Source organism: Magallana gigas, chromosome 3 (genome assembly GCF_963853765.1).
Source record: "Magallana gigas chromosome 3, xbMagGiga1.1, whole genome shotgun sequence".
Lineage (NCBI taxonomy): Eukaryota > Metazoa > Mollusca > Bivalvia > Ostreida > Ostreidae > Magallana > Magallana gigas.
The window spans coordinates 47,755,948-47,765,272 of record NC_088855.1 but is presented as its reverse complement, the minus strand read 5'-3'; the positions used below and the strand labels follow the sequence as shown (position 1 = coordinate 47,765,272).

The following is a 9,325-nucleotide window of genomic DNA, read 5'->3' as shown; positions in this document are numbered from 1 at the left end:
AAGCTTCGAATTATAAGCAAGATACAGAGATTTGCTCACAATTCTATGTTTGTACACAGATCTTAAAAGCTAAAGATTAAAAAAGTATAAAAAATAGTCAATATTTATTACGAAAATTTTCAAAATCTGTTCTTCCAGAAACCCACTTATTGAATTGTAAACTTAACCTTTTTAGCTCACCTGAGGATGGGACCACAATGGGGGGTCGAAGTTTAACATGAATATATAGAGTAACTCTTAAGAAATCTTCTTCTCAGAAACTAATCGGCCAGGAAAGCTGAAACTTGTGTGGAAGCATCTTCAGGTAGTGTAGATTCAAATTTGTGAAAATCATGACCCCTGGGGGTAGGGTGGGGCCACAATGGAGGGTCGAAGTTTAACATATGAATATAAAAAGTAAATCTTTAAAAATCTTCTTCTCAGAAACTAATCAGCCAGGAAAGCTGACACTTGTGTGGATGCATCCTTAGGTAGTGAAGATTCAAATTTGTGAAAATCATGACCCCCGAGGGTAGGGAGGGGCCACAAAAGGGGATCGACGTTTTACATAGGAATATATACAGTAAATCTTTAAAAATCTTCTTCTCAGAAAATAATCAGACAGGAAAGCTGACACTTGTGTGGATGCATCCTCAGGTAGTGTAAATTTTAAAGTTGTGAAAATCATGACCCCCGGGTGTAGGGTGGGGCCACAATGGAGGATCAAAGTTTAACATAGGAATATATACAGTAAATCTTTAAAAATCTTCTTCTCAGAAACTAATTCGCAGGCAAAGCTGGAACTTGTGTGGAAGCATCCTCAGGTAGTGTAGATTCAAAGTTGTGAAAATCATGACCCCTGGGGGTAGGTTGGGGCCACAATGGGGGATCGAAGTTTAACATATGATTATATACAGTAAATCTTCTTCTCAGAAACTAATTAGCCAGGAAAGCTAAAACTTGTGTGGAAGCATACTCAGGTAGTGTAGATTCAAATTTGTGAAAATCATGATCCCTGGGGGTAGGTTTGGGCCACAATGGGAGGTCGATGTTTTACATATGAATAAACAGAGTTATTCTTTAAAAATCTTCTTCTCAGAAACTAATCAGCCAGGAAAGCTGAAACTTGTGTGAAAGCATCCTCAGGTAGTGTAGATTCAAAGTTGTGAAAATAATGATCCCCAGGGGTAGGGTGGGGCCACAATGGGGGGGGGGGTCAAAGTTTAACAAAGGAATATATAGGGTAAATCTTTAAAAATCTTCTCAAAAACTAATCAGCCAGATGATTCTTTATAATTGTTAAGACTTTGGCCCCAGGACAATTCTTTGGCCTCACGAGAAGGTTCAGAGTTTGATGTACGTTTATATCCCATATATAAACTATTGTTAGGGATCTTTTTTAGATCTGCAATACTCAACATATGATATGACTATAAAATCATCCTGTTAGAAAAGGGACTAATGATTATAAACATAAGAATATCCAGGGGAAAATGGATTTTATTTATACAGGATTTACATGAATTATTGTACATTGTCCAGATAGTTTGTATTATGACTCCATTGAGCTGATTTTATCATACCTCTTGTTCCTCAGGTGAGCGATGTGGCCCATGGGCCTCTTGTTTAATTATTTATCAAAATTCAATAAGTTTTTCAACCTAAATTAGAAAAAAAATGATTTTGCATTTCCTGATTTACCATGATAAGCGCAATACAGAGTGTGACATAACTTTTGGATCAACCCTTGTATATTTTTTCAAGGCATAATTATCTGATGGGTAATATATTAACCATCAGGGGCTTGTAACATAAAGGGTACTTAAGTCTAAGACAGTGCTTAAGTAGGACTTATGTACATTCTTAGACTTAAGTAAGTAACTAGAAGAGTGCTTAGCTAGGACAATTTACCCAAAACTTAGGAAGCCGGTAGTATGGGCAGCGGAAAGGGCCAAAAAATACAATTTTACAAAATCAACGATAAACTAAATTCAGCAATCTAAAATAATATTATCAATGACCATAAATGCAAAACTAACAGTCTTCTTTGCAAAATAAATGTACATAAAATCAACCAAAGATATCTAAATACAAATCAAACACAAAAAGTAAAACCAACAGACATAGCCTAAATGTAAAACGAACATACATCAACATGAAACAAGCGGACGCACAAATAAACGCCAGGTGGCGTTTTGTGGGAAGCAATATGTGTCATCGATTATTGGAATCCGGGATGATTCGCGCCTATTCTGTTTCGTATCGACATTTGAAGTCAGATTACGTCCAGCGAGGTCATACGTAAAGACGAACATATGAAAAAATGTATTTCAAGCCATATTTCCTATCAGATTTAAACTATCACCTTTTTAACAAAATATCTCGATTTATTTAAAGTAACAATCAAAACTTACTATACATACATGTAAAGTTTAGTGTAACTTAATTGTTGTTTTAATTCATAATTTTAATTCTTATTGTCAAATTTTCTTGTTTGTGTGTGATTATCATGAAATATACATGTAAAATTACATTTCAACATTCAAAAGTATAATTATTTGAAGAAAATCGATTAATCATGCAAACAGGCAGACATACATTGTATGGAAATATTTTGTTTCACATCAATAAATACAATCTAAAAAAGCAAAAAGTTTATAAATATGTTTAAATTTGATAAATTAAAATAATTTGCGACTTTTTACAATTTATTTCAGTTTGTGAAGTTTTAGTCATATTTCAGTCATTGATCTCTGACCTTTAATTATTTTGAATTTTGACCATAGAAATCTCTACGACAGGGTTAAAATTAGTACTTGATACCACATCTGCCCAAATAAGTACAAACTAGGCGTTAGGTAGGGTAATACATTCAAATCAGATTTATGATAGTATTGTGGGTCCACTATAGGCAAAGAGTTCTGTATAGAGGAAATCGTTTAAATTTTAAAGCTAAAATATCTATATCTTTTTCTTTACAAGTAAAAGTGTATGGCTAGAAATACCATGTTCAAAAGTTTAAGGTATAGTTCTGATCGGAAATTGTTGACCACCCAGCTCCTTAAAGGGGCATGGTCACGATTTTGGTCAAATTTTATTTGTCTGCTTTTATTATTTACAATGCTTTAGGAATGCATTTCTACTGATCAAATGAAATTTGGGTGCCAGTCGATGAGTATTAAGCAAGATACAGGGCTCACAATTCTTCGTCATGTAAACAAGGCTCGTGCCCTGATTTTGTTTACATAGGTTCAACATACCATTAAAAAATCTTTTTCAACCTGATTTGTCTATCTTCTTATTCATTTTAAGCATAAATAAACAGTTCCTAACCATTAACACATTTATTTGAGGTCTAAAACTGGAATTTTCACTTCAACATTCAAAATGTAAACAAGCGCTTTGTTTACATGGCGAAGAATTGCAAGCTCTGTAACTCGCTTATTACTCAACAAATGACACTCAAATTTTGGTTGCCTATTAAAAATGCCTTACTGAAGCATTGTAAACATTAAAGTCGTTTTATGCATGCAAATACTAATTTGAAATAATAAATACTAATTGCACCTGTCAAAAAGGTTAAATGATCCTTTCAATTTGCCCTACAATTCCAGAAAAAGGATTTATACATATGCAGTTATCTTTGAACTATCTGAATTTAATTAGTTGATCAGTGCTTTCGATTGCATAAATTGTAATTAATATATTTTAATCATGAGATCATTTTAAATAATAATTAATGCTATAATGATTAATAAACCGCCGAACTGATTGATGCAATTTACACAGAAAAATGAAAATCGAACTTTTTGTATAACCACACACACACACACACACACATTACGGTCAATTTTGTGTAAAAAAAAATCCCCCCAAAAAAACGAATTAAGAAATTGAAATGACATCACAGGCGTGCGGTGAAAACTTTACCTCACGCTCATTCTTTAGAATTCATATTTGTAATCCATCGAAATTTTCAGATCTGATTCAATATATGTAGATATTTAAACATGCAATTTGCTTTACGGAAAGTTTTCATGATTTAATTGCATGTCGTTGTTATCAGGGCGACGGACCATTCTAAAAAAAACCGTGGCAAAAGTACATAGGAAAATGTTGATGATATTAATTTAAAACGTAGTTTATACGACCCAACCCTTTTTCTTTTAATTTGTTAACATTTTGTATCTCCAGTTACCGAATTTTTATTTTTCTGCTAACGACCATGTAAAAAAAGGGTGTTATTTGTATTGAATCTTAGTTCTCCGATGTAACAGCCAATATGAATGATCATTTTTTGTTATGATTTCCGTCAACTGTACATGCTGTTTATTCACCTTTGTAGTATAAATATTAGGGAGCTCCATTCAGATAAATTAAGATTCACTTCAAAATGACTCTGAAAAACGGTTTAGTTTTGGTCGTTGCTTTACTATGCTTGGGAGTATTTCTGGGCTTTGGCGTTCAAGAATCGGGTATGTAGATTTTTTTTTAGAATTAAACCAAAAAAAAAAGGGGGGGGGGGCGTAAATACGCCCCTGACAAAAATTATCAATTAACAATCATTTTGTTTTTCAAAATAAAAGTCATATCAATGATTTTAGTATATCCAATAGATTTTGCATTATTAAAACACTTACATTTGTAATATAATGATATTTATAAAAGTTAAATAAGTGATTTTCGTATATATACAATAGAGTTTTTTATTTTAACACCACATCTAATGACATTACAAGACTGAATCAATTGACATTGATATTTCTTAATTTGGATTCAATAGAAGCATTATACCCGCCAGCATGGCCCCGTCCTCCGTGTGGTTGCATGTGTTTTACAACACCATGTCCTTGTCTACCAGTGGACCATCCCCTGTGTAGATACCAAATAGGTTAACGTATGTGTTCACAATCCTTTAAAATAATTATCAATCTAATTAACCTTTGATTCTTTATTATAAGATTTATAGAATAATTTACTCTTTTCAAAGTTAGCAAATAAAGAAAAGAAACATGCATACTTTTCATTGCTTCCGATTGGCTCTTTATTCATTAACATATTTGCTAATGTTATACAAAATTCAAATTTATGAAAATTTATAATTATTTTTCTTATTCATTATCTTAACTTTGCCATCTTTTTGTAGGTTAACGTTCTCTAAGGAACGCATTTACGACCATGAGATGAAAATGCAGATTACTAGTATAAGTGCAGTGCAGAGAAATGATTTAAAATGCACATAAAAATCATCGAATCAAAGTTCTTTTGATTTGTCTTTGTAAAACAAGAATAAATGAAACATAAAAAATGAATATGAAAATACCATATTTAATCATTAAAATGCTTTCTTTGGATTCATGTGGGATATGAAGGTGGCGACATTGCAGAAAATACATAACCCGCTTAATTAAGCGCGTTATGTAAATTTTTTCTGCAATGATCGGTACCTCCATAACCCGCATGAATCATCTATAAAGCATTTTATTGTTCATATTTACATCTCTCTTTTAACAAATTGATAAATTGATTGTAATAAATAAGTAAATTTCAGTAAATTACTGTTCATGTACATCAGTACGCTAGCTAAAAGAGACGGCCAAATCGTTTCCTATGGAAATTTGACTCCGACATCATTATAATTATTTCGTGCAGTCCGTGATTTTTCTTAGATTGCTGTAGGTTTCGACCAATTGATTAACGGGACGTGTAGATTTCAGTTCTGCCAGTTTCCTGTCACGCAGTTTCAGTCGCTGTAGGTTTCGACCAATCTATAAACAGGGCGTGTAGATTTTATGCAGTTTGGCTGTTTTTATAAAGCTATAAATGAACTATACGTTTCCATAAGAAATAGAGGGAATCATATTTAGAATATGTAAATATAAGGATATGAAGTCATCTTTTTCAACAACATTGGACTACTTTACCCTCACACACACGGTTTAAGCAGAGAGAGAGAGAGAGAGAGAGAGAGAGAGGGAAGAGAGAGCGCAATATGATTACTAGCACAACCTTGGTCTACACATAGAGTATCACCGAGTAGTTTGGACTTGCATGTGTGGGCTATGGTACTTTCAACAAGTTTTGCGATACCTGCTTTTGCATTGCTATTTAAAGTTTTGTAACATTTTGTTTTTGAATAATGCGTTACGTTATCAAATTAAAATTGAAATTCACACAGAAAGCCATTTATATGAAAAAGAAAAGAAATATCTTTTTTTTGCTCCGAAGGCGCATGACAGCACTTTAACAGTATTTAAGTTTTTCTTGCAGCTGAAATATGCGCACGGTTTTCATATAGTAAATACAGGATATATAAAGCCTCTGAAAAAAAAGTAATTCTAAAATGTGTACTTTTAAGCAGTTGAACATTTTTAATTAGATTTAAAAAAACCATATGCAATTCCTATAGTAAAGCCCATTGAGGGGTATGTGCGTCCATATTTTACATTTGAGGATCATAATGTAAACATTTCTTGAAGTGGCTTGTTTCTACCCAAAACTGACCAACAATGTTGTCAAAGGATAAAAAAAAATATATAAAATTTTACATGTTGTTTTGTTTGCAAATTAGGCATACAAGAACATAATTTTTTTTAAAATTAGCGATATGTGATTTTGCATGGCAAGTAGTTTCTTTGCTTTGTTTTGAAGAATTACGCACATTTTTCTCTAATATGAATTCTCAGGCTTTTCCGACAAGAATTCCGAGTTATATACGGAAATTTCCGTCCCCGTATGTATCATGTGTAATATTCAAAGATAGAATTAACGCCATCAAACTCTACCATGCATTATGTATCAGTTATCGAAATATTTCTGGTAAATATCCAAGCAATTAACAAACAAATGATAATAAAGATATGATGAGTCTACGCCAGTGCTGGTTCTATCTTTAGATTGTCTGTCTTCGATTCCAAACGCTACCGCTGTAGAAATGACGCTTTAGTAATAAGTTTTACTGAACTCTGGCGTAAGAATATATACAGATACAAAAATATCTAAATTGTTCGTACAATTTAAAATATGTCTTTTTTCAAGGTATTCATAAATAAGTTTTCTTGAAAAACAATGCTTCTGAAATAATTTATAATATATAATTATATAATAAATTTACAAATTTATCGATTATCATTATCAGGTCCAAACACTATTTCACTTCCGTTTTGCTAGAGTAACTGCATAGGAGAGTTAATGAAAATCAACTTCCAAAAACAAACTTGGGATTTGTATTATAATAGATATATATGTAACATACAACAAAGATTGTTTTCAGTCGAACAATTTTTTTCAATGGAAATTTAACGTCAATGTGCCAAAATAGACACGGGAGTTCTAAGTATAGACTGGTTATTTCTTTTTCTAAAATAGATATCATATCGACAAATAAAAATAGACTACCCTATTTTAAAGGCAAAGTTGCAACATTAATGTGCAAAATTCAACCCTTTTCTCAACAAATGACTGTAGAAAGGACAGCAGTGAACCCCCTCTTTATTTTGTAATCTTCAAAGTAAGTCTGCAGCTGCGCAGTTCTACAGCTACTCAAAGTTGTTAAAATAGGCATTGTTCTATTCTAGTATGCGTAATTTTCATACAAACAACTTGTAAAACCTCATACATTTATTATTTATTGCTTTTTATCTGTTGACAACAGTTTTGGGCAAATCAAGCCAGATCAAGAAATGTTTATATTTTGATCCTTAAATGTACAAGATTGCCGCCCATCCCCCTAAAACAATGCGTTTGTATTTTATATATCCAAATTATTTGAAGGTGTAAAATAAGAAAATGTTAAACATCCTGTTATCATGAGTTGAGCAACGGGCCAACTTAGACTCATTATCAAAATTGCCAGTCCTCAAAACATTTTCTACTTTCAATTCTGATATGAATAGTGCATGCCGTATTTCTTAGGCGTTCTTTTTTGTTTTATGCTAAAATTCGACAAGGCATTGACCTGTCATCAATCATGCAAGTACCAGGAACCAAGGTGATAAAATTAATAATGATTCAAGAAATTATCATTATTTCGGTGAAAAACAGGTGTTAATATTTTTTTGATTGGTTCTATCGTATAAATATGAGAAAGCACCGTAAAGATTAGGCAGTTCTTGCAATTAATTGGAAAATGACGTTCAGATACAGTCTGAGTCTGGTTGTAGTGTTACTCTGTTTGGGAGTATTTTTGGGCTTTGGAATTCAAGAATCAGGTAATCATTTTTAAAATAATATAATTTATTAATTACCTAGCTATGTTTTCAAAAATTTTAATCAGTGATGATTTTAATCGACTAGTATAGATATATTTTCACATCTTAACTCGGGAATAACTGACTAATCTGTTATTTTCTTCGATAGAATCGTCGTGGCCAGTGTATGATCCTCCAGTGTATGATCCTCCTCAATGTGGTTGTGTATGCGTTACAGAACCATGCCCGTGTCTTCCATGGAACCATCCTAGATGCAGAAACCAATACGGCTAATGTATGTTTCATTTTTCCACCTAAACCTTTACAATAGAAAGTGAAAATAAGAGATTTATTTTTATTTGCGATCAAATTAATAATATACTGCTTTCAAGTTGAAGATGAAAACTCTGATTTTTTAAAATTTATAACTAAATATTGAAATATATATGCATGAAACATGAACATGAATGCTTTTAGTAAAGGTTATATAATTTCCTCTCACTTTTTTACTTAATTTTAAAAATGTTTTAGGTTTCCTCTCTCAAGCATACAACTGGGATATCAACATGTCAGATAAAACAGATACCTTGTAAATAAAAATTATAAACGTACAAATCTTGGTATTTTTGTCGTTATATGATAAACTTTGTAGTGTTTATGTTTTTAACCACATGAAACAGCTTATGGAAGTCAAAATTGTATTAATCTCAGGATAAATATATCTTTGTCAGGCCCGTCACCAAAAGCTTAAGGCTGTATCGCCCTTTTTAAGATAAACATATACAGAATTTAATTAAATAACGATGAAATAACAAACAGAAAATTCATGGCATTATATAACAGTTAAAAAGATTCGATATCATAGCATTGAATCATGATTCTTGAAAGATACAGTATCACAACTGCAGCGGTGTGTGCATACAAATTGAGTAAAGGACGTAAGTAAAAAGACAGGGAAGGTAACCTAATCAACAAATGATTATTTTGAACATAAGCATAAAAAACAATTGATGTTTTTTATCATGGAGTATTTAAAAGAACAAATACAAAGCCTCTGTAAAAGTAAGAATTTTAATTTTAAAGTAACGCAAAAGAGGCACACATCTCTGAATGTTTATATTCTGCATCCATGTTTTTGTTAAGTCCAGAGGTATTCC

At 32.1% G+C, this 9,325-nt stretch overlaps 2 long non-coding RNA genes across 2 annotated transcripts; both read left to right on the top strand.

Moving 5' to 3' along the window:
* Positions 1 to 4,320: 4,320 nt before the first annotated feature.
* Positions 4,321 to 5,194, top strand: LOC109619113 (uncharacterized). The gene is made up of 3 exons (XR_002199912.3): positions 4,321 to 4,454; positions 4,763 to 4,876; positions 5,126 to 5,194. It is a non-coding gene; the product is annotated as an uncharacterized lncRNA (long non-coding RNA).
* A 2,835-nt stretch (positions 5,195 to 8,029) lies between these two features.
* LOC105331203 (uncharacterized) lies at positions 8,030 to 8,788 on the top strand. The gene is made up of 3 exons (XR_900604.4): positions 8,030 to 8,189; positions 8,338 to 8,463; positions 8,700 to 8,788. It is a non-coding gene; the product is annotated as an uncharacterized lncRNA (long non-coding RNA).
* The last annotated feature ends 537 nt before the right edge of the window (positions 8,789 to 9,325 follow it).